The sequence below is a fragment of the Phyllobates terribilis genome, unplaced genomic scaffold, assembly GCF_046119375.1.
Source record: "Phyllobates terribilis strain yellow unplaced genomic scaffold, ASM4611937v1 Scaffold_13__5_contigs__length_258822181, whole genome shotgun sequence".
Classification (NCBI taxonomy): Eukaryota; Metazoa; Chordata; class Amphibia; order Anura; family Dendrobatidae; genus Phyllobates; species Phyllobates terribilis.
Window position 1 is genome coordinate 48,759,648 of NW_027362773.1, and position 27,191 is coordinate 48,786,838.

The following is a 27,191-nucleotide window of genomic DNA, read 5'->3' on the forward strand; positions in this document are numbered from 1 at the left end:
AATGTAGAATGTATTATGCGAAAAGCCGGCAATTCATCAGCGGCATACACCGGTACCCGACAATTTACAACAGAAAGAATAGAGCTTCACACATAGATTAGATAGATAGAAACATGTCAGTCACATATATATGAAGTACAGTGACAGTGTTGCTTACTGTACTTGTCATTTAGTGTTAAAATAAAGGATTTATTTAAAAAAAAATTGGCGTGGGGTTCCCCTTAATTTTAGTCTCTAGCGGAGGTTAAGCAGACAGCTGGGTCAGATGTTTGAAGCCTGGGAAGGGGGTAATACCCACGGAGCTTCCCAGGCTACTAATATCAGCCCCCAGCTGAATACATAGCCCTTACTAGCTATTAAAATGGGGGACCCCCCCAAAAAATGATGTGGGGTCCCCCCTATTTTAATAGCTAGCAAAGGCTAGGCAGACAGCTGGGGGCTGATATTAATAGCCCAGGAAGGGTGCCATGAATATTGGCCTCCTCCCAGGCTAGAAACACCAGCCGTCAGCCACCCCAGAAATAGCGCATCCATAGGATGTGCCACCTCTGGCACTTAGCCTCGCTCTTCCCACTGCCCTGTAGCCGTGGCAGTGGGGTAATAGGGTTGGGGTTGATGTCAGCTTATAATGCCAGCTGACATCAAGCCCAGGTTAGTAATGGAGAGGCGTCTATAAGACACCCCCATTACTAACCCCATAGTGAAAGTTAAAAAAAAAACACAAACACCCAGAATAAAGTCCTTTAATTGAAATAAACACACAATTCTTTATTGTTCTAAATTAAACCATACTTACCATCACGCCCATTCCAGCTGAAGCCAACGATCTCCTGCAATAAAAGTAAAATAATAAAGCAAACTCATCCTTACCTTTCCATGGTTCCCACGACGGCTCCAGCTCTGCTACATTGAGATGACAGGCTGGACCGCAGCAGAACGCTGCCATCCAGCCTGTCATCCCGCAGACACTGAGAAGCGCAGGCATGCTTGCGCTCTGCAGTGTCTGGCTGTGACGGCATAAAGATGAGACGAGTTCATGTCCAATGAACTCGGCTCACCTCATGCACGTCACTGACAGCGTGGGAGAATTCTCACGCTGAACCGCTGAGTGCAGGAGAATTTTCCCACGCTGTCAGTGACGTGCATGAGGTGAGCTGAGTTCATTGGACATGAACTCGGCTCATCTGGATGACGTCACAGAGAGACACTGAGGAGCGCAAGCATGCCTGCGCTTCTCAGTGTCTGCGGGATGACAGGCTGGATGGCAGCGTTCTGCTGCGGTCCAGCCTGTCATCTCGATGTAGCAGAGCTGAAGCTGTCGTGGGATCCATGGGAAGGTAAGGATGAGGTTGGTTTATTATTTTACTTTTATTGCAGGAGATCGTTGGCTTCAGCTGGAATGGGCGTTATGGTAAGTATAGTTTAATTTAGAACAATAAAGAATTGTGTCTTTATTTCAATTAAAGGACTTTATTCCGGGTGTTTGTGTTTTTTTTAAATACTTTACTAGAAATTCATGGCAGTCATGTCTAATATTGGCGTGACCCCATGAATTTCGGGCTTAGGGCCAGCTGATAATGCCAAGCTGGCCTTAACCCCTTTATTACCCAGTGAGCCACCGCACCAGGGCCCTGGATGAGTGGGGTACAGCGCCAGAAGATGGCGCTTCTATGAAGGCGCCATTTTCCGGGGCGGCTGCGGACTGCAATTTGCAGCGGGTGGGGCCCAGAAAGCTTGGGCCTCCCTGCGCTGCGGATTCCAGCCCCCAGCTGCCTAGTTGTACCTGGCTGGACACAAAAATAGGGCGAAGCCCCACGTATTTTTTTTTTTAATTATTTCATGAAATTCATGAAATAATTAAGAAAAAAAGGGCTTCCCTATATTGTTGTGTCCGGCCAGGTACAAATAGGCAGCTGGTGGTTGGGGGCAGCCCGTTCCTGCCTGCTGTACCTGGCTGGACCCAAATATAGTGTGAAGCTCCACGTCAATTTTTTTTTAATTATTTCATGAAATAATTTTTTAAAAAAAGGGCTTCCCTATATTGTTGTGTCCGGCCAGGTACAAATAGGCAGCTGGTGGTTGGGGGCAGCCCATTCCTGCCTGCTGTACCTGGCTGGACACAAATATAGGGCAAAGCCCCACATCAATTTTTTTTTAATTATTTCATGAATTTCATGAAATAATTAAAAAAAAATAATACGTGGGGCTTCTCCCTATTTTTGTGTCCAGCCAGGTACAACTAGGCAGCTGGGGGCTGGAATCCGCAGCGCAGGGAGGCCCAAGCTTTCTGGGCCCCCCTCCACTGCAAATTGCAGTCTGCAGCCGCCCCGGAAAATGGCGCGTTCATAGAAGCTGGATGCTGTACCTGGCTGGCATACAAAAATATGGCAAAGCCCACGTCAAAATTTTTGGGAAAAATTAATTAAAAAATAAATAATAATTTAGGGACTGCATCTTTATTAACTCCTCAAATGTCATTTAGTGTTAAAATAAAGGATTTATTTAAAAAAAAAATTGGCGTGGGATCCCCCATAATTTTAGTCTCTAGCGGAGGTTAAGCAGACGGCTGGGGAAGATGTTTGAAGCCTGGGAAGGGGGTAATACCCACGGAGCTTCCCAGGCTACTAATATCAGCCCCCAGCTGAATACATAGCCCTTACTAGCTATTAAAATGGGGGACCCCCCCAAAAAATGATGTGGGGTCCCCCCTATTTTAATAGCTAGCAAAGGCTAGGCAGACAGCTGGGGGCTGATATTAATAGCCCAGGAAGGGTGCCATGAATATTGGCCTCCTCCCAGGCTAGAAACACCAGCCGTCAGCCACCCCAGAAATAGCGCATCCATAGGATGTGCCACCTCTGGCACTTAGCCTCGCTCTTCCCACTGCCCTGTAGCCGTGGCAGTGGGGTAATAGGGTTGGGGTTGATGTCAGCTTATAATGCCAGCTGACATCAAGCCCAGGTTAGTAATGGAGAGGCGTCTATAAGACACCCCCATTACTAACCCCATAGTGAAAGTTAAAAAAAAAACACAAACACCCAGAATAAAGTCCTTTAATTGAAATAAACACACAATTCTTTATTGTTCTAAATTAAACCATACTTACCATCACGCCCATTCCAGCTGAAGCCAACGATCTCCTGCAATAAAAGTAAAATAATAAAGCAAACTCATCCTTACCTTTCCATGGTTCCCACGACGGCTCCAGCTCTGCTACATTGAGATGACAGGCTGGACCGCAGCAGAACGCTGCCATCCAGCCTGTCATCCCGCAGACACTGAGAAGCGCAGGCATGCTTGCGCTCTGCAGTGTCTGGCTGTGACGGCATAAAGATGAGACGAGTTCATGTCCAATGAACTCGGCTCACCTCATGCACGTCACTGACAGCGTGGGAGAATTCTCACGCTGAACCGCTGAGTGCAGGAGAATTTTCCCACGCTGTCAGTGACGTGCATGAGGTGAGCTGAGTTCATTGGACATGAACTCGGCTCATCTGGATGACGTCACAGAGAGACACTGAGGAGCGCAAGCATGCCTGCGCTTCTCAGTGTCTGCGGGATGACAGGCTGGATGGCAGCGTTCTGCTGCGGTCCAGCCTGTCATCTCGATGTAGCAGAGCTGAAGCTGTCGTGGGATCCATGGGAAGGTAAGGATGAGGTTGGTTTATTATTTTACTTTTATTGCAGGAGATCGTTGGCTTCAGCTGGAATGGGCGTTATGGTAAGTATAGTTTAATTTAGAACAATAAAGAATTGTGTCTTTATTTCAATTAAAGGACTTTATTCCGGGTGTTTGTGTTTTTTTTAAATACTTTACTAGAAATTCATGGCAGTCATGTCTAATATTGGCGTGACCCCATGAATTTCGGGCTTAGGGCCAGCTGATAATGCCAAGCTGGCCTTAACCCCTTTATTACCCAGTGAGCCACCGCACCAGGGCCCTGGATGAGTGGGGTACAGCGCCAGAAGATGGCGCTTCTATGAAGGCGCCATTTTCCGGGGCGGCTGCGGACTGCAATTTGCAGCGGGTGGGGCCCAGAAAGCTTGGGCCTCCCTGCGCTGCGGATTCCAGCCCCCAGCTGCCTAGTTGTACCTGGCTGGACACAAAAATAGGGCGAAGCCCCACGTATTTTTTTTTTTAATTATTTCATGAAATTCATGAAATAATTAAGAAAAAAAGGGCTTCCCTATATTGTTGTGTCCGGCCAGGTACAAATAGGCAGCTGGTGGTTGGGGGCAGCCCGTTCCTGCCTGCTGTACCTGGCTGGACCCAAATATAGTGTGAAGCTCCACGTCAATTTTTTTTTAATTATTTCATGAAATAATTTTTTAAAAAAAGGGCTTCCCTATATTGTTGTGTCCGGCCAGGTACAAATAGGCAGCTGGTGGTTGGGGGCAGCCCATTCCTGCCTGCTGTACCTGGCTGGACACAAATATAGGGCAAAGCCCCACATCAATTTTTTTTTAATTATTTCATGAATTTCATGAAATAATTAAAAAAAAATAATACGTGGGGCTTCTCCCTATTTTTGTGTCCAGCCAGGTACAACTAGGCAGCTGGGGGCTGGAATCCGCAGCGCAGGGAGGCCCAAGCTTTCTGGGCCCCCCTCCACTGCAAATTGCAGTCTGCAGCCGCCCCGGAAAATGGCGCGTTCATAGAAGCTGGATGCTGTACCTGGCTGGCATACAAAAATATGGCAAAGCCCACGTCAAAATTTTTGGGAAAAATTAATTAAAAAATAAATAATAATTTAGGGACTGCATCTTTATTAACTTCTCAAATGTCATTTAGTGTTAAAATAAAGGATTTATTTAAAAAAAAAATTGGCGTGGGATCCCCCATAATTTTAGTCTCTAGCGGAGGTTAAGCAGACGGCTGGGGAAGATGTTTGAAGCCTGGGAAGGGGGTAATACCCACGGAGCTTCCCAGACTACTAATATCAGCCCCCAGCTGAATACCTAGCCTTTACTAGCTATTAAAATCGGGGACCCCCCCAAAAAAATGACGTGGGGTCCCCCCTAATTTAATAGCTAGCAAAGGCTAGGCAGACAGCTGGGGGCTGATATTAATAGCCCAGGAAGGGTGGCATGAATATTGGCCCCCTCCCAGGCTAGAAACACCAGCCGTCAGCCGCCCTAGAAATGGCGCATCCATAGGATGCGCCAACTCTGGCACTTAGCCTCGCTCTGCCACGCTGCCCTGGTGCGGTGGCAGGGGGTAATAGGGCTGGGGTTCATGTCAGCGCCAGCTGCCATGAAGCCCAGGTTAGTAATGATGGGCGTCTATAAGACACCCCCATTACTAACCTACAAAGTGTTAAAAAGAAAAAACACACTACACCCAGAAAAAAATAATTTATTTGAAATAAAACACACCATTTTATTTAATTCTTAGTTTACTAAAAAAAATAGTTACCTGTCCACGTTCCTGTGCTGATCTCCCATGCACTGCTGTCACATCTGGAGATGGTGACAGCTGTGCATGGCTGCTGTAAGCTCACACTGCCGGAAACACGTCCGCTCCCGGCAGCGTGAGCCCCTGACTGAGGTCACCGGAGTGCATTCAGTCAGCGCTGCTCCGGAGACCTCCTTTACGGCACTGCTGTACCGTGGGAATTTCTCACTATACAGCGGGGCCGTAAAGGAGTTGACCGGAGCAGCGCTGCCTGAACTCCGGTGAACCCGCTTATGCAATGACGGGGCTGCTTTACGGCCCCATCATTCTAGCGGCGGAGGCGGTTCAGAGCGGTCACATTCTATGTGGCTGCTCTAAACTGGAGATCATCGTGGGACACTCGTGGGCTACTACGGAGGGGTAAGGATAAGGTTGTGGTTTATTATTTTATATTTTATTACAGGAGATCGATGGCTTCGGGGAATTAGGTGTCTAGGTGAGTATAGGTGTAGTTTTTTATTTTTTACTTTATTTTAGGGGCGATCGGCGGGGACAGGTAATGTATGAACTAATTTATTGTAGGTAACCACTGGCCACCAATGACATGTATTTAACATTTATTGGGGACACAGTAGGGCAATTTATATAGCAGGATCAGGCTGATGGGAACTACTGCTCCCATCGAGCTGATCCTGCTGGCAGGAGTGGACGGGGGACAGACATAGGCCGATGGGAGTAGTAGTGTCACATCGGCCTATGTCTGCCTGCACGCACACACCCGCACACATCGCACAGACACCGCGCACACACACCCGCAGACATCGCACAGACACCGCGCACACCCGCACACATCGCACAGACACAGCGCACACCCGCACACACCCCGCACACACACCCGCAGACATCGCACAGACACCGCACACACCCGCACACATCGCACAGACATCGCGCACACCCGCACACATCGCACAGACACCCACACACACCAATCATGACGCGTCTGGGAGGTGAGGCTGACCTGTGCGACCATGGGAAAGTTCATGTGAGTTCATGCAATGCAGTCAAGCATGAACTCACATGAACCCTCTGAGGGCACCGTGGCTACTTCAAATGAAAAGCTGATCGGCATCACCTGATACCTCAGCTGTTCATTTGAAATAACTGGCGGGAAAGCGCAGCACAGAACGGGAAAGCCGGCGGTGAAGTATTTTCACTGCCGGCTTCCCCGCACGGGTCCTTCGCTCCCCTCTTCTTGGTGCTGCGCTCCCCGCCTGGTCCTAACTTACGATTGGGATTGGAGGTGGAGCGGAGGATCGGGGTGGGAGGCTGCGGGGAAGCAGTATGGGGCTGTGTGATTGTTTAAACGCCGGCGGCTTTTTACCGCCCTCCGGCTTTTAAACAATCAGGAGAATTCTCCCACGCTGGGATGGCATTCTGATGACAGGCTGGATCTCAGCTGAGCGCTGCCATCCAGCTTGTCATCCTTCAGAGACACTGCAGAGCGCAGGCATTATGGGAACTTCCGATTCCGGTATTCGAAATTGTAAAAGTATCGGAATTAAGTATCGGAATTCCGATACCGCGAATATCGGCAGATACCCGATATTTCAGTATCGGAATGCTCAACACTAATCATGAATGGATGTGAAAACAGGCTCTAATGCTGCAGTGCAAATCTACTACTAATACAAAATGGTAAATTAATATCTACTATCCTTTTATTTCACAAGTTTGCCTCGAGTTCGACGCTATCACAACAAGGAGAGTTTTAAATGTTGATAAAAACTGGCAAATAGAGTGTTGCATCTATTACTTGGGAAAAGGGTGAGAAAAAATAAATTGCAAAACTTATAATGTTAGAAAGCTGTTCATCCAGAAGTTGCTAAAGATTATTCATTGTGTAGTAAAAGCTTTCATCCGAGACATAATTCAAGTAGAGTTTGCAGAAATCAAAGCCCATGTCCCAGTCCATCAGCCACAATGGTGCTCTGCGGCCGCTGGACAAGAGCGGGAGAAGATCTTCTTACTTGATGGCACCCGCGGTGCTACTTTTGTTTAGCATCGGGACGCACGTTATGTCGCGCAGGGCAGGCTAATCAAAAGAAGATCCGAAGATGCTGTCAGTATGGTTCTACAAACCAAGTCCAAAGATCACAGACCACTGTCTTGGGAGATAGACGAGGGAATATGAAAATTGATCTTCAATAATCTGTCAAAAGTTATGGGAAGATGGACGTAGCCAGCAGGATTTGAACCTGCGCGGGGAGACCCCAAGCGATTTCTAGTCCATCGCCTTAACCACTCGGCCACGACTACTCAGACATGAAATCCTTGTGAGTTTCCCACACCTTTTCTTAAAGCACCATGATCAAGATCAGTGATTATCCCCCTGGATGAACTCTTAGAAAAGCAAAGCAAAATTCTAGGCCTCACTAACATGTAAAAATCTGATTTAAAGTCATCATCAGTCAGAACCTTGTGCAGTTCATGGCTTTTCCCTATTCATAAGGCGGATTTGAACTGGGTCCACTACAAAAACATCCTGAAAAAAAATTTGAAAATACTCAAAGGTCTGAACATATTAATTTCTATGTAAAAGAGACTTGCTTTTCATATGTTCAGGCTTTTGAGCACCTTTTAACTGCATCAAGTTGCCAAAAACGCCAAGCGGTTAACTGAAATGAGCACATCATTCTTCAGGTGTTTTTCACTTAGAAGAGTTCCATACTTATAATGCAAGTCAAGGGGAAGGTAAGAAAGACACCTGGAAGGCTCCTGAGTGACTTTTGGTGAGTTTTGTGAGCTACAAAAAGAAGCCACAAAAACGCACCCAAAAGATGCCCAAAACAATTCTTAGAAAAACGCCACCAAAAATGTTTACAAACCGCATTAGGAAATGCTGAAAAACAAGAGAAAAGATGACTCAGGTAAATAAAATGCTGATGTTTCCTGAAGCCATTTTGGCTTGAAATCCATGTCAGTTTTACCCACCTGGAAAAAGTGATCATTAACACAAGTCATAGAGAATGGTTGCTTGGTGTCACATAAATAGTATGAGTTTTGTTTCCTGACGTCAATTTTAATTTCGCTAATCCTATATAATAGATAAATTTGGCCATAGGATTCAAAGTGATCATTTTATGGATCCTAGTAATATTCTATTTTGTTTTGGCTTTTGGTATGTGGATTTTAACTTTGTCTTTATATGGTAAACCTTGGGCATAGTGTGAGCGGAAAAAGTGAAACCTGCTTTTCATAAAGAATTACCCAGGTTCCACTGAGATTTGAACTCAGATCACTGGATTCAAAGTCCAGAGGGCTAACCATTACACCATGGAACCAGAGGGACAATGTACTTAGCTGGATCTTCTTGTGAAGAAAAGGGTGAAACGAGCATATTAAGTCATGAATGGATGTGAAAACAGGCTCTAATGCTGCAGTGCAAATCTACTACTAATACAAAATGGTAAATTAATATCTACTATCCTTTTATTTCACAAGTTTGCCTCGAGTTCCACGCTATCACAACAAGGAGAGTTTTAAATGTTGATAAAAACTGGCAAATAGAGTGTTGCATCTATTACTTGGGAAAAGGGGGAGAAAAAATAAATTGCAAAACTTATAATGTTAGAAAGCTGTTCATCCAGAAGTTGCTAAAGATTATTCATTGTGTAGTAAAAGCTTTCATTCGAGACATAATTCAAGTAGAGTTTGTAGAAATCAAAGCCCATGTCCCAGTCCATCAGCCACGATAGTGCTCTGCGACCGCTGGACAAGAGCGGGAGAAGGTCTTCTTACTTGATGGCACCCGCGGTGCTACTTTTGTTTAGCATCGGGACGCACGTTATGTCGCGCAGGGCAGGCTAATCAAAAGAAGATCCGAAGATGCTGTCAGTATGGTTCTACAAACCAAGTCCAAAGATCACAGACCACTGTCTTGGGAGATAGATGAGGGAATATGAAAATTGATCTTCAATAATCGGTCAAAAGTGTTGGGAACATGGATGTAGCCGGCAGGATTTAAACCTGTGTGGGGAGACCCCAAGCGATTTCTAGTCCATCGCCTTAACCACTCGGCCACATCTACTCAGACATGAAATCTTTGTAAGTTTCACATACCTTTTCTTAAAGCACCATGATGAAGATCAGTGATTATCCCTCTGGAAGACATCTTAGAAAAGCAAAGCAAAATTCTAGGCCTCACTAACATGTAAAAATCTGATTTGAACTCATCATCAATTAGAACCTTGTACAGTTCATGGCTTTTCCATCTTCATAAGGCGGATCTGAACTGGGTCCACTACAAAAACATCCTGAAAAAAAACTCTGAAAATGTTCAAAGGTCTGAACATATTAATTTCATGTAAAAAAGACTTGTTTTTCACTTGATCAGGCTTTTCAGCACCTTTTAACTGCATCAAGTTGCCAAAAATGCAAGCGGTTAACTAAAATGAGCACATCATTCTTCATGTGTTTTTCACTTAGAAGATTTCCAGACTTTTAATGCAAGTCAAGGGGAAGGTAAGAAAGACCCCTGGAAGGCTCCTGAGTGACTTTTGGTGAGTTTTGTGAGCCACAAAAAGATGCCACAAAAACGCACTCAAAAGATGCCCAAAACAATTCTTAGAATAACGCCACCAAAAATGTTTACAAACCGCATTAGGAAATGCTGAAAAACAAGAGAAATGATGACTCAGGAAAATAAAATGCTGATGTTTCCTGAAGCCATTTTGGCTTGAAATCCATGTCAGTTTTACCCACCTGGAAAAAGTGTCATGTGATCATTAACACAAGTCATAGAGAATGGTGGCTTGGTGTCACATAAATAGTATGAGTTTTGTTTCCTGACGTCAATTTTAATTTCGCTAATCCTATATAATAGATAACTTTGGCCATAGGATTCAAAGTTATTATTTTATGGATCCTTGTAATATTCAAGTTTTTTTTGGCTTTTGGTATGTGGATTTTAACTTTGTCTTTATATGTTAAACCTTCTGCATAGGAGGACACAGTGTGAGCGGAAAAAAGAGAAACCTGTGTTTCATGAAGAATTACCCAGGTTCCACTGAGATTTGAACTCAGCTCACCGGATTCAAAGTCCAGAGTGCTAACCATTACACCATGGAATCAGATGGGCAATGTACTTAGCTGGATCTTCTTCTGAAGAAAAGGGTGAAATGAGCATGTTAAATCATGAATGGATGTGAAAACAGGCTCTAATGCTGCAGTGCAAATCTACTACTAATACAAAATGGTAAATTAATATCTACTATCCTTTTATTTCACAAGTTTGCCCCGAGTTCCACGCTATCACAACAAGGAGAGTTTTAAATGTTGATAAAAACTGGCAAATAGAGTGTTGCATCTATTACTTGGGAAAAGGGTGAGAAAAAATAAATTGCAAAACTTATAATGTTAGAAAGCTGTTCATCCAGAAGTTGCTAAAGATTATTCATTGTGTAGTAAAAGCTTTCATCCGAGATATAATTCAAGTAGAGTTTGCAGAAATCAAAGCCCATGTCCCAGTCCATCAGCCACGATAGTGCTCTGCGGCCGCTGGACAAGAGCGGGAGAAGATCTTCTTACTTGATGGCACCAGCGGTGCTACTTTTGTTTAGCATCGGGACGCACGTTATGTCGCGCAGGGCAGGCTAATCAAAAGAAGATCCGAAGATGCTGTCAGTATGGTTCTACAAACCAAGTCCAAAGATCACAGACCACTGTCTTGGGAGAGAGACGAGGGAATATGAAAATTGATCTTCAATAATCTGTCAAAAGCTATGGGAACATGGATGTAGCCAGCAGGATTTGAACCTGCGCAGGGAGACCCCAATGGATTTCTAGTCCATCGCCTTAACCACTCAGCCACGACTCTTCAGACATGAAATCCTTGTGAGTTTCCCACACCTTTTCTTAAAGCACCATGATCAAGATCAGTGATTATCCCCCTGGATGAACTCTTAGAAAAGCAAAGCAAAATTCTAGTCCTCACTAACATGTAAAAATCTGATTTAAAGTCATCATCAATCAGAACCTTGTGCAGTTCATGGCTTTTCCCTCTTCATAAGGCGGATTTGAACTGGGTCCACTACAAAAACATCCTGAAAAAAAATTTGAAAATGCTCAAAGGTCTGAACATATTAATTTCTATGTAAAAGAGACTTGCTTTTCATATGTTCAGGCTTTTGAGCACCTTTTAACCGCATCAAGTTGTCAAAAACGTCAAGCGGTTAACTGAAATGAGCACATCATTCTTCAGGTGTTTTTCACTTAGAAGAGTTCCATACTTATAATGCAAGTCAAGGGGAAGGTAAGAAAGACCCGTGGAAGGCTCCTGAGTGACTTTTGGTGAGTTTTGTGAGCTACAAAAAGAAGCCACAAAAACGCACTCAAAAGATGCCCAAAACAATTCTTAGAAAAGCGCCACCAAAAATGTTTACAAACCGCATTAGGAAATGCTGAAAAACAAGAGAAAAGATGACTCAGGAAAATAAAATGCTGATGTTTCCTGGAGCCATTTTGGCTTGAAATCCATGTCAGTTTTACCCACCTGGAAAAAGTGATCATTAACACAAGTCATAGAGAATGGTTGCTTGGTGTCACATAAATAGTATGAGTTTTGTTTCCTGACGTCAATTTTAATTTCGCTAATCCTATATAATAGATAAATTTGGCCATAGGATTCAAAGTGATCATTTTATGGATTCTAGTAATATTCAATTTTTTTTTGGCTTTTTGTATGTGGATTTTAACTTTGTCTTCATATGGTAAACCTTGGGCATAGGAGGACACAATGTGAGCGGAAAAAGTGAAACCTGCGTTTCATAAAGAACTACCCAGGTTCCACTGAGATTTGAACTCAGATCACTGGATTCAAAGTCCAGAGTGCTAACCATTACACCATGGAACCAAAGGGACAATGTACTTAGCTGGATCTTCTTGTGAAGAAAAGGGTGAAACGAGCATGTTAAATCATGAATGGATGTGAAAACAGGCTCTAATGCTGCAGTGCAAATCTACTACTAATACAAAATGGTAAATTAATATCTACTATCCTTTTATTTCACAAGTTTGCCTCGAGTTCCACGCTATCACAACAAGGAGAGTTTTAAATGTTGATAAAAACTGGCAAATAGAGTGTTGCATCTATTACTTGGGAAAAGGGTGAGAAAAAATAAATTGCAAAACTTATAATGTTAGAAAGCTGTTCATCCAGAAGTTGCTAAAGATTATTCATTGTGTAGTAAAAGCTTTCATCCGAGACATAATTCAATTAGAGTTTGTAGAAATCAAAGCCCATGTCCCAGTCCATCAGCCACGATAGTGCTCTGCGACCGCTGGACAAGAGCGGGAGAAGGTCTTCTTACTTGATGGCACCCGCTGTGCTACTTTTGTTTAGCATCGGGACGCACGTTATGTCGCGCAGGGCAGGCTAATCAAAAGAAGATCCGAAGATGATGTCAGTATGGTTCTACAAACCCAGTCCAAAGAGCACAGACCACTGTCTTGGGAGATAGATGAGGGAATATGAAAATTGATCTTCAATAATCGGTCAAAGGTTTTGGGAACATGGATGTAGCCGGCAGGATTTAAACCTGTGTGGGGAGACCCCAAGCGATTTCTAGTCCATCGCCTTAACCACTCGGCCACATCTACTCAGACATGAAATCTTTGTAAGTTTCACATACCTTTTCTTAAAGCAGCATGATCAAGATCAGTGATTATCCCTCTGGAAGACATCTTAGAAAAGCAAAGCAAAATTCTAGGCCTCACTAACATGTAAAAATCTGATTTGAACTCATCATCAATTAGAACCTTGTACAGTTCATGGCTTTTCCCTCTTCATAAGGCGGATCTGAACTGGGTCCACTACAAAAACATCCTGAAAAAAAACTCTGAAAATGTTCAAAGGTCTGAACATATTAATTTCATGTAAAAAAGACTTGTTTTTCACTTGATCAGGCTTTTCAGCACCTTTTAATCGCATCAAGTTGCCAAAAATGCTAGCGGTTAACTAAAATGAGCACATCATTCTTCAGGTGTTTTTCACTTAGAAGATTTCCAGACTTTTAATGCAAGTCAAGGGGAAGGTAAGAAAGACCCCTGGAAGGCTCCTGAGTGCCTTTTGGTGAGTTTTGTGAGCCACAAAAAGATGCCACAAAAATGCACTCAAAAGATGCCCAAAACAATTCTTAGAATAACGCCACCAAAAATGTTTACAAACCGCATTAGGAAATGCTGAAAAACAAGAGAAATGATGACTCAGGAAAATAAAATGCTGATGTTTCCTGAAGCCATTTTGGCTTGAAATCCATGTCAGTTTTACCCACCTGGAAAAAGTGTCATGTGATCATTAACACAAGTCATAGAGAATGGTGGCTTGGTGTCACATAAATAGTATGAGTTTTGTTTCCTGACGTCAATTTTAATTTCGCTAATCCTATATAATAGATAACTTTGGCCATAGGATTCAAAGTTATTATTTTATGGATCCTTGTAATATTCAAGTTTTTTTTGGCTTTTGGTATGTGGATTTTAACTTTGTCTTTATATGTTAAACCTTCTGCATAGGAGGACACAGTGTGAGCGGAAAAAAGACAAACCTGTGTTTCATGAAGAATTACCCAGGTTCCACTGAGATTTGAACTCAGCTCACCGGATTCAAAGTCCAGAGTGCTAACCATTACACCATGGAATCAGATGGGCAATGTACTTAGCTGGATCTTCTTCTGAAGAAAAGGGTGAAACGAGCATGTTAAATCATGAATGGATGTGAAAACAGGCTCTAATGCTGCAGTGCAAATCTACTACTAATACAAAATGGTAAATTAATATCTACTATCCTTTTATTTCACAAGTTTGCCTCGAGTTCCACGCTATCACAACAAGGAGAGTTTTAAATGTTGATAAAAACTGGCAAATAGAGTGTTGCATCTATTACTTGGGAAAAGGGTGAGAAAAAATAAATTGCAAAACTTATAATGTTAGAAAGCTGTTCATCCAGAAGTTGCTAAAGATTATTCATTGTGTAGTAAAAGCTTTCATCCGAGACATAATTCAAGTAGAGTTTGCAGAAATCAAAGCCCATGTTCCAGTCCATCAGCCACGATAGTGCTCTGCGGCCGCTGGACAAGAGCGGGAGAAGATCTTCTTACTTGATGGCACCCGCGGTGCTACTTTTGTTTAGCATCGGGACGCACGTTATGTCGCGCAGGGCAGGATAATCAAAAGAAGATCCGAAGATGCTGTCAGTATGGTTCTACAAATGAAGTCCAAAGATCACAGACCACTGTCTTGGGAGAGAGACGAGGGAATATGAAAATTGATCTTCAATAATCTGTCAAAAGCTATGGGAACATGGATGTAGCCAGCAGGATTTGAACCTGCACGGGGAGACCCCAATGGATTTCTAGTCCATCGCCTTAACCACTCGGCCACAACTACTCAGACATGAAATCCTTGTGAGTTTCCCACACCTTTTCTTAAAGCACCATGATCAAGATCAGTGATTATCCCCCTGGATGAACTCTTAGAAAAGCAAAGCAAAATTCTAGTCCTCACTAACATGTAAAAATCTGATTTAAAGTCATCATCAATCAGAACCTTGTGCAGTTCATGGCTTTTCCCTCTTCATAAGGCGAATTTGAACTGGGTCCACTACAAAAACATCCTGAAAAAAATTTTGAAAATGCTCAAAGGTCTGAACATATTAATTTCCATGTAAAAGAGACTTGCTTTTCATATGTTCAGGCTTTTGAGCACCTTTTAACCGCATCAAGTTGCCAAAAACGTCAAGCGGTTAACAGAAATGAGCACATCATTCTTCAGGTGTTTTTCACTTAGAAGAGTTCCATACTTATAATGCAAGTCAAGGGGAAGGTAAGAAAGACCCCTGGAAGGCTCCTGAGTGACTTTTGGTGAGTTTTGTGAGCTACAAAAAGAAGCCACAAAAACGCACTCAAAAGATGCCCAAAACAATTCTTAGAAAAGCGCCACCAAAAATGTTTACAAACCGCATTAGGAAATGCTGAAAAACAAGAGAAAAGATGACTCAGGAAAATAAAATCCTGATGTTTCCCGAAGCCATTTTGGCTTGAAATCCATGTCAGTTTTACCGACCTGGAAAAAGTGATCATTAACACAAGTCATAGAGAATGGTTGCTTGGTGTCACATAAATAGTATGAGTTTTGTTTCCTGACGTCAATTTTAATTTCGCTAATCCTATATAATAGATAAATTTGGCCATAGGATTCAAAGTGATCATTTTATGGATTCTAGTAATATTCAATTTTTTTTTGGCTTTTTGTATGTGGATTTTAACTTTGTCTTCATATGGTAAACCTTGTGCATAGGAGGACACAATGTGAGCGGAAAAAGTGAAACCTGCGTTTCATAAAGAACTACCCAGGTTCCACTTAGATCACTGGATTCAAAGTCCAGAGTGCTAACCATTACACCATGGAACCAGAGGGACAATGTACTTAGCTGGATCTTCTTGTGAAGAAAAGGGTGAAACGAGCATGTTAAATCATGAATGGATGTGAAAACAGGCTCTAATGCTGCAGTGCAAATCTACTACTAATACAAAATGGTAAATTAATATCTACTATCCTTTTATTTCACAAGTTTGCCTCGAGTTCCACGCTATCACAACAAGGAGAGTTTTAAATGTTGATAAAAACTGGCAAATAGAGTGTTGCATCTATTACTTGGGAAAAGGGGGAGAAAAAATAAATTGCAAAACTTATAATGTTAGAAAGCTGTTCATTCAGAAGTTGCTAAAGATTATTCATTGTGTAGTAAAAGCTTTCATCCGAGACATAATTCAAGTAGAGTTTGCAGAAATCAAAGCCCATGTCCCAGTCCATCAGCCACGATAGTGCTCTGCGACCGCTGGACAAGAGCGGGAGAAGGTCTTCTTACTTGATGGCACCCGCTGTGCTACTTTTGTTTAGCATCGGGACGCACGTTATGTCGCGCAGGGCAGGCTAATCAAAAGAAGATCCGAAGATGCTGTCAGTATGGTTCTACAAACCAAGTCCTAATATCACAGACCACTGTCTTGGGAGAGAGACGAGGGAATATGAAAATTGATCTTCAATAATCTGTCAAAAGTAATGGGAACATGGACGTAGCCGGCAGGACTTGAACCTGCGCGGGTAGACCCCAATGGATTTCTAGTCCATTGCCTTAACCACTCGGCCACGACTACTCAGACATGAAATCCTTGTGAGTTTCCCACACCTTTTCTTAAAGCACCATGATCAAGATCAGTGATTATCCCCCTGGATGAACTCTAAGAAAAGCAAAGCAAAATTCTAGTCCTCACTAACATGTAAAAATATGATTTAAAGTCATCATCAATCAGAACCTTATGCAGTTCATGGCTTTTCCCTCTTCATAAGGCGGATTTGAACTGGGTCCACTACAAAAACATCCTGAAAAAAAACTCTGAAAATGCTCAAAGGTCTGAACATATTAATTTCCATGTAAAAAAGACTTGCTTTTCACTTGATCAGGCTTTTCAGCACCTTTTAACCGCATCAAGTTGCCAAAAACGCAAGCGGTTAACTGAAATGAGCACATCATTCTTCAGGTGTTTTTCACTTAGAAGAGTTCCAGACTTATAATGCAAGTCAAGGGGAAGGTAAGAAAGACCCCTGGAAGGCTCCTGAGTGACTTTTGGTGAGTTTTGTGAGCTACAAAAAGAAGCCACAAAAACGTACTCAAAAGATGCCCACAACAATTCTTAGAAAAACGCCACCAAAAATGTTTACAAACCGCATTAGGAAATGCTGAAAAACAAGAGAAAAGATGACTCAGGAAAATAAAATGCTGATGTTTCCTGAAGCCATTTTGGCTTGAAATCCATGTCAGTTTTACCCACCTGGAAAAAGTGATCATTAACACAAGTCATAGAGAATGGTTGCTTGGTGTCACATAAATAGTATGAGTTTTGTTTCCTGACGTCAATTTTAATTTCGCTAATCCTATATAATAGATAAATTTGGCCATAGGATTCAAAGTGATCATTTTATGGATTCTAGTAATATTCAATTTTTTTTTGGCTTTTTGTATGTGGATTTTAACTTTGTCTTCATATGGTAAACCTTGTGCATAGGAGGACACAATGTGAGCGGAAAAAGTGAAACCTGCGTTTCATAAAGAACTACCCAGGTTCCACTGAGATTTGAACTCAGATCACTGGATTCAAAGTCCAGAGTGCGAACCATTACACCATGGAACCAGAGGGACAATGTATTTAGCTGGATCTTCTTGTGAAGAAAAGGGTGAAACGAGCATGTTAAATCATGAATGGATGTGAAAACAGGCTCTAATGCTGCAGTGCAAATCTACTACTAATACAAAATGGTAAATTAATATCTACTATCCTTTTATTTCACAAGTTTGCCTCGAGTTCCACGCTATCACAACAAGGAGAGTTTTAAATGTTGATAAAAACTGGCAAATAGAGTGTTGCATCTATTACTTGGGAAAAGGGGGAGAAAAAATAAATTGCAAAACTTATAATGTTAGAAAGCTGTTCATCCAGAAGTTGCTAAAGATTATTCATTGTGTAGTAAAAGCTTTCATCCGAGACATAATTCAAGTAGAGTTTGCAGAAATCAAAGCCCATGTCCCAGTCCATCAACCACGATAGTGCTCTGCGACCGCTGGACAAGAGCGGGAGAAGGTCTTCTTACTTGATGGCACCCGCTGTGCTACTTTTGTTTAGCATCGGGACGCACGTTATGTCGCTCAGGGCACGCTAATCAAAAGAAGATCCGAAGATGCTGTCAGTATGGTTCTACAAACCAAGTCCTAAGATCACAGACCACTGTCTTGGGAGAGAGACGAGGGAATATGAAAATTGATCTTCAATAATCTGTCAAAAGTTATGGGAACATGGATGTATCCAGCAGGATTTGAACCTGCGCGGGGAGACCCCAATGGATTTCTAGTACATCACCTTAACCACTCAGCGACGACTACGCAGACATGAAATCCTTGTGAGTTTCCCACACCTTTTCTTAAAGCACCATGATCAAGATCAGTGATTATCCCCCTGGATGAACTCTTAGAAAAGCAAAGCAAAATTCTAGTCCTCACTAACATGTAAAAATCTGATTTAAAGTCATCATCAATCAGAACCTTATGCAGTTCATGGCTTTTCCCTCTTCATAAGGCGGATTTGAACTGGGTCCACTACAAAAACATCCTGAAAAAAAACTCTGAAAATGCTCAAAGGTCTGAACATATTAATTTCCATGTAAAAAAGACTTGCTTTTCACTTGATCAGGCTTTTTAGCACCTTTTAACCGCATCAAGTTGCCAAAAATGCAAGCGGTTAACTGAAATGAGCACATCATTCTTCAGGTGTTTTTCACTTAGAAGAGTTACAGACTTATAATGCAAGTCAATGGGAAGGTAAGAAAGACCCCTGGAAGGCTCCTGAGTGACTTTTGGTGAGTTTTGTGAGCTACAAAAAGAAGCCACAAAAACGCACTCAAAAGATGCCCACAACAATTCTTAGAAAAACGCCACCAAAAATGTTTACAAACCGCATTAGGAAATGCTGAAAAACAAGAGAAAAGATGACTCAGGAAAATAAAATGCTGATGTTTCCTGAAGCCATTTTGGCTTGAAATCCATGTCAGTTTTACCCACCTGGAAAAAGTGATCATTAACACAAGTCATAGAGAATGGTTGCTTGGTGTCACATAAATAGTATGAGTTTTGTTTCCTGACGTCAATTTTAATTTCGCTAATCCTATATAATAGATAAATTTGGCCATAGGATTCAAAGTGATCATTTTATGGATTCTAGTAATATTCAATTTTTTTTTGGCTTTTGGTATGTGGATTTTAACTTTGTCTTTATATGTTAAACCTTCTGCATAGGAGGACACAGTGTGAGCGAAAAAAGAGAAACCTGTGTTTCATGAAGAATTACCCAGGTTCCAATAAGATTTGAACTCAGATCACTGGATTCAAAGTCCAGTGTGCTAACCATTACAGCATGGAATCAGATGGGCAATGTACTTAGCTGGAACTTCTTCTGAAGAAAAGGGTGAAACGAGCATGTTAAATCATGAATGGATGTGAAAACAGGCTCTAATGCTGCAGTGCAAATCTACTACTAATACAAAATGGTAAATTAATATCTACTATCCTTTTATTTCACAAGTTTGCCTCGAGTTCCACGCTATCACAACAAGGAGAGTTTTAAATGTTGATAAAAACTGGCAAATATAGTGTTGCATCTATTACTTGGGAAAAGGGTGAGAAAAAATGAATTGCAAAACTTATAATGTTAGAAAGTTGTTCATCCAGAAGTTGCTAAAGATTATTCATTGTGTAGTAAAAGCTTTCATCCGAGACATAATTCAAGTAGAGTTTGCAGAAATCAAAGCCCATGTCCCAGTCCATCAGCCACGATAGTGCTCTGCAGCCGCTGGACAAGAGCGGGAGAAGATCTTCTTACTTGATGGCACCCGCGGTGCTACTTTTGTTTAGCATCGGGACGCACGTTATGTCGCGCAGGGCAGGCTAATCAAAAGAAGATCCGAAGATGCTGTCAGTATGGTTCTACAAACCAAGTCCAAAGATCACAGACCACTGTCTTGGGAGAGAGACGAGGGAATATGAAAATTGATCTTCAATAATCTGTCAAAAGTTATGGGAACATGGATGTATCCAGCAGGATTTGAACCTGCGCGGGGAGACCCCAATGGATTTCTAGTCCATCACCTTAACCACTCAGCGACGACTACGCAGACATGAAATCCTTGTGAGTTTCCCACACCTTTTCTTAAAGCACCATGATCAAGATCAGTGATTATCCCCCTGGATGAACTCTTAGAAAAGCAAAGCAAAATTCTAGTCCTCACTAACATGTAAAAATCTGATTTAAAGTCATCATCAATCAGAACCTTATGCAGTTCATGGCTTTTCCCTCTTCATAAGTCGGATTTGAACTGGGTCCACTACAAAAACATCCTGAAAAAAAACTCTGAAAATGCTCAAAGGTCTGAACATATTAATTTCCATGTAAAAAAGACTTGCTTTTCACTTGATCGGGCTTTTCAGCACCTTTTAACCGCATCAAGTTGCCAAAAACGCAAGCGGTTAACTGAAATGAGCACATCATTCTTCAGGTGTTTTTCACTTAGAAGAGTTACAGACTTATAATGCAAGTCAATGGGAAGGTAAGAAAGACCCCTGGAAGGCTCCTGAGTGACTTTTGGTGAGTTTTGTGAGCTACAAAAAGAAGCCACAAAAACGCACTCAAAAGATGCCCACAACAATTCTTAGAAAAACGCCACCAAAAATGTTTACAAACCGCATTATTAAATGCTGAAAAACAAGAGAAAAGATGACTCAGGAAAATAAAATGCTGATGTTTCCTGAAGCCATTTTGGCTTGAAATCCATGTCAGTTTTACTCACCTGGAAAAAGTGATCATTAACACAAGTCATAGAGAATGGTTGTTTGGTGTCACATAAATAGTATGAGTTTTGTTTCCTGACGTCAATTTTAATTTCGCTAATCCTATATAATAGATAAATTTGGCCATAGGATTCAAAGTGATCATTTTATGGATTTTAGTAATATTCAATTTTTTTTTGGCTTTTGGTATGTGGATTTTAACTTTGTCTTTATATGTTAAACCTTCTGCATAGGAGGACACAGTGTGAGCGAAAAAAGAGAAACCTGTGTTTCATGAAGAATTACCCAGGTTCCACTGAGATTTGAACTCAGATCACTGGATTCAAAGTCCAGTGTGCTAACCATTACAGCATGGAATCAGATGGGCAATGTACTTAGCTGGAACTTCTTCTGAAGAAAAGGGTGAAACGAGCATGTTAAATCATGAATGGATGTGAAAACAGGCTCTAATGCTGCAGTGCAAATCTACTACTAATACAAAATGGTAAATTAATATCTACTATCCTTTTATTTCACAAGTTTGCCTCGAGTTCCACGCTATCACAACAAGGAGAGTTTTAAATGTTGATAAAAACTGGCAAATAGAGTGTTGCATCTATTACTTGGGAAAAGGGTGAGAAAAAATGAATTGCAAAACTTATAATGTTAGAAAGTTGTTCATCCAGAAGTTGCTAAAGATTATTCATTGTGTAGTAAAAGCTTTCATCCGAGACATAATTCAAGTAGAGTTTGCAGAAATCAAAGCCCATGTCCCAGTCCATCAGCCACGATAGTGCTCTGCAGCCGCTGGACAAGAGCGGGAGAAGATCTTCTTACTTGATGGCACCCGCGGTGCTACTTTTGTTTAGCATCGGGACGCACGTTATGTCGCGCATGGCAGGCTAATCAAAAGAAGATCCGAAGATGCTGTCAGTATGGTTCTACAAACCAAGTCCAAAGATCACAGACCACTGTCTTGGGAGAGAGACGAGGGAATATGAAAATTGATCTTCAATAATCTCTCAAAATGTTATGGGAACATGGACGTATCCAGCAGGATTTGAACCTGCGAGGGGAGACCCCAATGGATTTCTAGTCCATCACCTTAACCACTCAGTGACGACTACGCAGACATGAAATCCTTGTGAGTTTCCCACACCTTTTCTTAAAGCACCATGATCAAGATCAGTGATTATCCCCCTGGATGAACTCTTAGAAAAGCAAAGCAAAATTCTAGTCCTCACTAACATGTAAAAATCTGATTTAAAGTCATCATCAATCAGAACCTTATGCAGTTCATGGCTTTTCCCTCTTCATAAGTCGGATTTGAACTGGGTCCACTACAAAAACATCCTGAAAAAAAACTCTGAAAATGCTCAAAGGTCTGAACATATTAATTTCCATGTAAAAAAGACTTGCTTTTCACTTGATCAGGCTTTTCAGCACCTCTTAACCGCATCAAGTTGCCAAAAACGCAAGCGGTTAACTGAAATGAGCACATCATTCTTCAGGTGTTTTTCACTTAGAAGAGTTACAGACTTATAATGCAAGTCAATGGGAAGGTAAGAAAGACCCCTGGAAGGCTCCTGAGTGACTTTTGGTGAGTTTTGTGAGCTACAAAAAGAAGCCACAAAAACGCACTCAAAAGATGCCCACAACAATTCTTAGAAAAACGCCACCAAAAATGTTTACAAACCGCATTAGGAAATGCTGAAAAACAAGAGAAAAGATGACTCAGGAAAATAAAATGCTGATGTTTCCTGAAGCCATTTTGGCTTGAAATCCATGTCAGTTTTACCCACCTGGAAAAAGTGATCATTAACACAAGTCATAGAGAATGGTTGTTTGGTGTCACATAAATAGTATGAGTTTTGTTTCCTGACGTCAATTTTAATTTCGCTAATCCTATGTAATAGATAAATTTGGCCATAGGATTCAAAGTGATCATTTTATGGATTCTAGTAATATTCAATTTTTTTTTGGCTTTTGGTATGTGGATTTTAACTTTGTCTTTATATGTTAAACCTTCTGCATAGGAGGACACAGTGTGAGCGAAAAAAGAGAAACCTGTGTTTCATGAAGAATTACCCAGGTTCTACTGAGATTTGAACTCAGATCACTGGATTCAAAGTCCAGTGTGCTAACCATTACAGCATGGAATCAGATGGGCAATGTACTTAGCTGGAACTTCTTCTGAAGAAAAGGGTGAAACGAGCATGTTAAATCATGAATGGATGTGAAAACAGGCTCTAATGCTGCCGTGCAAATCTACTACTAATACAAAATGGTAAATTAATATCTACTATCCTTTTATTTCACAAGTTTGCCTCGAGTTCCACGCTATCACAACAAGGAGAGTTTTAAATGTTGATATAAACTGGCAAATAGAGTGTTGCATCTATTACTTGGGAAAAGGGTGAGAAAAAATGAATTGCAAAACTTATAATGTTAGAAAGTTGTTCATCCAGAAGTTGCTAAAGATTATTCATTGTGTAGTAAAAGCTTTCATCCGAGACATAATTCAAGTAGAGTTTGCAGAAATCAAAGCCCATGTCCCAGTCCATCAGCCACGATAGTGCTCTGCAGCCGCTGGACAAGAGCGGGAGAAGATCTTCTTACTTGATGGCACCCGCGGTGCTACTTTTGTTTAGCATCGGGACGCACGTTATGTCGCGCAGGGCAGGCTAATCAAAAGAAGATCCGAAGATGCTGTCAGTATGGTTCTACAAACCAAGTCCAAAGATCACAGACCACTGTCTTGGGAGAGAGACGAGGGAATATGAAAATTGATCTTCAATAATCTCTCAAAATGTTATGGGAACATGGACATATCCAGCAGGATTTGAACCTGCGCGGGGAGACCCCAATGGATTTCTAGTCCATCACCTTAACCACTCAGCCACGACTACGCAGACATGAAATTCCTGTGAGTTTCCCACACCTTTTCTTAAAGCACCATGATCAAGATCAGTGATTATCCCCCTTTATGAACTCTTAGAAAAGCAAAGCAAAATTCTAGTCCTCACTAACATGTAAAAATCTGATTTAAAGTCATCATCAATCAGAACCTTATGCAGTTCATGGCTTTTCCCTCTTCATAACGCGGATTTGAACTGGGTCCACTACAAAAACATCCTGAAAAAAAACTCTGAAAATGTTCAAAGGTCTGAACATATTAATTTCCATGTAAAAAAGACTTGCTTTTCACTTGATCAGGCTTTTCAGCACCTTTTAACCGCATCAAGTTGCCAAAAACGCAAGTGGTTAACTGAAATGAGCACATCATTCTTCAGGTGTTTTTCACTTAGAAGAGTTACAGACTTATAATGCAAGTCAATGGGAAGGTAAGAAAGACCCCTGGAAGGCTCCTGAGTGACTTTTGGTGAGTTTTGTGAGCTACAAAAAGAAGCCACAAAAACGCACTCAAAAGATGCCCACAACAATTCTTAGAAAAACGCCACCAAAAATGTTTACAAACCGCATTAGGAAATGCTGAAAAACAAGAGAAAAGATGACTCAGGAAAATAAAATGCTGATGTTTCCTGAAGCCATTTTGGCTTGAAATCCATGTCAGTTTTACCCACCTGGAAAAAGTGATCATTAACACAAGTCATAGAGAATGGTTGCTTGGTGTCACATAAATAGTATGAGTTTTGTTTCCTGACGTCAATTTTAATTTCGCTAATCCTATATAATAGATAAATTTGGCCATAGGATTCAAAGTGATCATTTTATGGATTCTAGTAATATTCAATTTTTTTTCGGCTTTTTGTATGTGGATTTTAACTTTGTCTTTATATGGTAAACCTTGGGCATAGGAGGACACAATGTGAGCGGAAAAAGTGAAACCCGCGTTTCATAAAGAACTACCCAGGTTCCACTGAGATTTGAACTCAGATCACTGGATTCAAAGTAAAGAGTGCTAACCATTACACCATGGAACCAGAGGGACAATGTACTTAGCTGGATCTTCTTCTGAAGAAAAGGGTGAAACGAGCATGTTAAATCATGAATGGATGTGAAAACAGGCTCTAATGCTGCAGTGCAAGTCTACTACTAATACAAAATGGTAAATTAATATCTACTATCCTTTTATTTCACAAGTTTGCCTCAAGTTCCACGCTATCACAACAAGGAGAGTTTTAAATGTTGATAAAAACTGGCAAATAGAGTGTTGCATCTATTACTTGGGAAAAGGGTGAGAAAAAATAAATTGCAAAACTTATAATGTTAGAAAGCTGTTCATCCAGAAGTTGCTAAAGATTATTCATTGTGTAGTAAAAGCTTTCATCCGAGACATAATTCAAGTAGAGTTTGCAAAAATCAAAGCCCATGTCCCAGTCCATCAGCCACGATAGTGCTCTGCGGCCGCTGGAAAAGAGCGGGAGAAGATCTTCTTACTTGATGGCACCCGCGGTGCTACTTTTGTTTAGCATCGGGACGCACGTTATGTCGCGCAGGGCAGGCTAATCAAAAGAAGATCCGAAGATGCTGTCAGTATGGTTCTACAAACCAAGTCCAAAGATCACAGACCACTGTCTTGGGAGAGAGACGAGGGAATATGAAAATTGATCTTCAATAATCTCTCAAAATGTTATGGGAACATGGACGTATCCAGCAGGATTTGAACCTGCGCGGGGAGACCCCAATGGATTTCTAGTCCATCACCTTAACCACTCAGTGACGACTACGCAGACATGAAATCCTTGTGAGTTTCCCACACCTTTTCTTAAAGCACCATGATCAAGATCAGTGATTATCCCCCTGGATGAACTCTTAGAAAAGCAAAGCAAAATTCTAGTCCTCACTAACATGTAAAAATCTGATTTAAAGTCATCATCAATCAGAACCTTATGCAGTTCATGGCTTTTCCCTCTTCATAAGTCGGATTTGAACTGGGTCCACTACAAAAACATCCTGAAAAAAAACTCTGAAAATGCTCAAAGGTCTGAACATATTAATTTCCATGTAAAAAAGACTTGCTTTTCACTTGATCAGGCTTTTCAGCACCTTTTAACCGCATCAAGTTGCCAAAAACGCAAGCGGTTAACTGAAATGAGCACATCATTCTTCAGGTGTTTTTCACTTAGAAGAGTTACAGACTTATAATGCAAGTCAATGGGAAGGTAAGAAAGACCCCTGGAAGGCTCCTGAGTGACTTTTGGTGAGTTTTGTGAGCTACAAAAAGAAGCCACAAAAACGCACTCAAAAGATGCCCACAACAATTCTTAGAAAAACGCCACCAAAAATGTTTACAAACCGCATTAGGAAATGCTGAAAAACAAGAGAAAAGATGACTCAGGAAAATAAAATGCTGATGTTTCCTGAAGCCATTTTGGCTTGAAATCCATGTCAGTTTTACTCACCTGGAAAAAGTGATCATTAACACAAGTCATAGAGAATGGTTGTTTGGTGTCACATAAATAGTATGAGTTTTGTTTCCTGACGTCAATTTTAATTTCGCTAATCCTATGTAATAGATAAATTTGGCCATAGGATTCAAAGTGATCATTTTATGGATTCTAGTAATATTCAATTTTTTTTTGGCTTTTGGTATGTGGATTTTAACTTTGTCTTTATATGTTAAACCTTCTGCATAGGAGGACACAGTGTGAGCGAAAAAAGAGAAACCTGTGTTTCATGAAGAATTACCCAGGTTCCACTGAGATTTGAACTCAGATCACTGGATTCAAAGTCCAGTGTGCTAACCATTACAGCATGGAATCAGATGGGCAATGTACTTAGCTGGAACTTCTTCTGAAGAAAAGGGTGAAACGAGCATGTTAAATCATGAATGGATGTGAAAACAGGCTCTAATGCTGCAGTGCAAATCTACTACTAATACAAAATGGTAAATTAATATCTACTATCCTTTTATTTCACAAGTTTGCCTCGAGTTCCACGCTATCACAACAAGGAGAGTTTTAAATGTTGATAAAAACTGGCAAATAGAGTGTTGCATCTATTACTTGGGAAAAGGGTGAGAAAAAATGAATTGCAAAACTTATAATGTTAGAAAGTTGTTCATCCAGAAGTTGCTAAAGATTATTCATTGTGTAGTAAAAGCTTTCATCCGAGACATAATTCAAGTAGAGTTTGCAGAAATCAAAGCCCATGTCCCAGTCCATCAGCCACGATAGTGCTCTGCAGCCGCTGGACAAGAGCGGGAGAAGATCTTCTTACTTGATGGCACCCGCGGTGCTACTTTTGTTTAGCATCGGGACGCACGTTATGTCGCGCAGGGCAGGCTAATCAAAAGAAGATCCGAAGATGCTGTCAGTATGGTTCTACAAACCAAGTCCAAAGATCACAGACCACTGTCTTGGGAGAGAGACGAGGGAATATGAAAATTGATCTTCAATAATC

At 41.4% G+C, this 27,191-nt stretch overlaps 13 non-coding genes across 13 annotated transcripts; all 13 read right to left on the reverse strand.

The window, feature by feature from the left end:
* Positions 1 to 7,629: 7,629 nt before the first annotated feature.
* On the reverse strand, positions 7,630 to 7,711 carry TRNAS-AGA (transfer RNA serine (anticodon AGA)). Its single transcript has one exon. It is a non-coding gene; the product is annotated as a tRNA-Ser (tRNA).
* A 953-nt stretch (positions 7,712 to 8,664) lies between these two features.
* Positions 8,665 to 8,736, reverse strand: TRNAQ-UUG (transfer RNA glutamine (anticodon UUG)). The gene has a single exon. It is a non-coding gene; the product is annotated as a tRNA-Gln (tRNA).
* Positions 8,737 to 10,452: 1,716 nt separating this feature from the next.
* On the reverse strand, positions 10,453 to 10,524 carry TRNAQ-UUG (transfer RNA glutamine (anticodon UUG)). Its single transcript has one exon. It is a non-coding gene; the product is annotated as a tRNA-Gln (tRNA).
* A 664-nt stretch (positions 10,525 to 11,188) lies between these two features.
* On the reverse strand, positions 11,189 to 11,267 carry TRNAS-AGA (transfer RNA serine (anticodon AGA)). Its single transcript has one exon. It is a non-coding gene; the product is annotated as a tRNA-Ser (tRNA).
* Positions 11,268 to 12,233: 966 nt separating this feature from the next.
* TRNAQ-UUG (transfer RNA glutamine (anticodon UUG)) lies at positions 12,234 to 12,305 on the reverse strand. The gene has a single exon. It is a non-coding gene; the product is annotated as a tRNA-Gln (tRNA).
* A 1,716-nt stretch (positions 12,306 to 14,021) lies between these two features.
* TRNAQ-UUG (transfer RNA glutamine (anticodon UUG)) lies at positions 14,022 to 14,093 on the reverse strand. Its single transcript has one exon. It is a non-coding gene; the product is annotated as a tRNA-Gln (tRNA).
* Positions 14,094 to 14,757: 664 nt separating this feature from the next.
* TRNAS-AGA (transfer RNA serine (anticodon AGA)) lies at positions 14,758 to 14,839 on the reverse strand. The gene has a single exon. It is a non-coding gene; the product is annotated as a tRNA-Ser (tRNA).
* Positions 14,840 to 16,526: 1,687 nt separating this feature from the next.
* TRNAS-AGA (transfer RNA serine (anticodon AGA)) lies at positions 16,527 to 16,608 on the reverse strand. The gene has a single exon. It is a non-coding gene; the product is annotated as a tRNA-Ser (tRNA).
* A 963-nt stretch (positions 16,609 to 17,571) lies between these two features.
* On the reverse strand, positions 17,572 to 17,643 carry TRNAQ-UUG (transfer RNA glutamine (anticodon UUG)). The gene has a single exon. It is a non-coding gene; the product is annotated as a tRNA-Gln (tRNA).
* A 2,445-nt stretch (positions 17,644 to 20,088) lies between these two features.
* Positions 20,089 to 20,170, reverse strand: TRNAS-AGA (transfer RNA serine (anticodon AGA)). Its single transcript has one exon. It is a non-coding gene; the product is annotated as a tRNA-Ser (tRNA).
* A 963-nt stretch (positions 20,171 to 21,133) lies between these two features.
* On the reverse strand, positions 21,134 to 21,205 carry TRNAQ-UUG (transfer RNA glutamine (anticodon UUG)). The gene has a single exon. It is a non-coding gene; the product is annotated as a tRNA-Gln (tRNA).
* A 2,447-nt stretch (positions 21,206 to 23,652) lies between these two features.
* Positions 23,653 to 23,734, reverse strand: TRNAS-AGA (transfer RNA serine (anticodon AGA)). The gene has a single exon. It is a non-coding gene; the product is annotated as a tRNA-Ser (tRNA).
* A 2,745-nt stretch (positions 23,735 to 26,479) lies between these two features.
* TRNAQ-UUG (transfer RNA glutamine (anticodon UUG)) lies at positions 26,480 to 26,551 on the reverse strand. Its single transcript has one exon. It is a non-coding gene; the product is annotated as a tRNA-Gln (tRNA).
* Positions 26,552 to 27,191: the final 640 nt, after the last annotated feature.